The 889-nt window shown below is 33.4% G+C and overlaps 1 non-coding gene across 1 annotated transcript; it reads right to left on the bottom strand.

Annotated features, from left to right (window-relative positions):
* Positions 1–407: 407 nt before the first annotated feature.
* On the bottom strand, positions 408–513 carry LOC149526287 (small nucleolar RNA R71). The gene has a single exon (XR_016352170.1). It is a non-coding gene; the product is annotated as a small nucleolar RNA R71 (small nucleolar RNA).
* Between the last annotated feature and the right edge of the window lie 376 nt (positions 514–889).

Raw genomic sequence — 889 nt, forward strand, 5'->3', positions numbered from 1 at the left:
TCTAAGTAAAACAATGGCTGATCAACAAAAGGAAGAGACCAAGTCTTTGAGGGATTATGCTATCCCACGAGTATAAAATCTCCACTCTAGTATCCGAAGACCTCTTATTCAAGCTAACAACTTTGAAATTAAAGCATCAATTATTCAGATGATTCAAACTACTATTCAGTTTGGAGGTTTGCCTAATGATGATATAAAAGCTCATATTGTAAATTTCTTAGAAATTTACGATACATTCAAGGTTAATGGTGTTACTAATGATGCCATAAGATTGAGGCTTTTCCCTTTTTTATTGAGAGATAAAGTAAAGAGTTAGTTAAATTCACTTCCTATTGGTTCCATCAATACTTGGGATGATTTGGCTAAAGAATTCTTAGCAAAATTCTTCCCACCTGCTAAGTTACTAAAGATGCAAAATGATATCACTTTTTTCATGCAATTTGATTCTAAATCACTATATGAGGCTTGAGAGAGGTATAAGGATTTGATAAGAAGGTGTCCTCACCATGCATTACCTAAGACTTTTTGTAATGGTTTGCTGGGACCTTTTAGAGCTACCATTGATACTGCCACTAGAGGTGCACTTATGAGTAAATCCATTGATAAGGCTTAGGATCTACTTGAAGAAATAGCTTCCAATAATTATCAATGGCCATCTGTACAAGAAAAATTGCTAAAATTCATGAATTAGATGTGATAAACACTGTTTTTACACAATTGGCTTTTTTCACAAAAAAATAGATAAACTGAGTGTTAATGTTGTTTGAAACTCCTTTATGACATGTGAATTTTGTGGGGAAGGGCATTCCAATGACAATTGTCCCATCTATTTTGAGTCTTGTCAATTTGTTGGAAATAGGCAATAAAACAATCCCTATTCCAACACTTA

The sequence above is a fragment of the Theobroma umbraticum genome, unplaced genomic scaffold (assembly GCF_002168275.2).
Source record: "Theobroma umbraticum cultivar Fairchild unplaced genomic scaffold, ASM216827v3 scaffold_25.0, whole genome shotgun sequence".
NCBI lineage: Eukaryota > Viridiplantae > Streptophyta > Magnoliopsida > Malvales > Malvaceae > Theobroma > Theobroma umbraticum.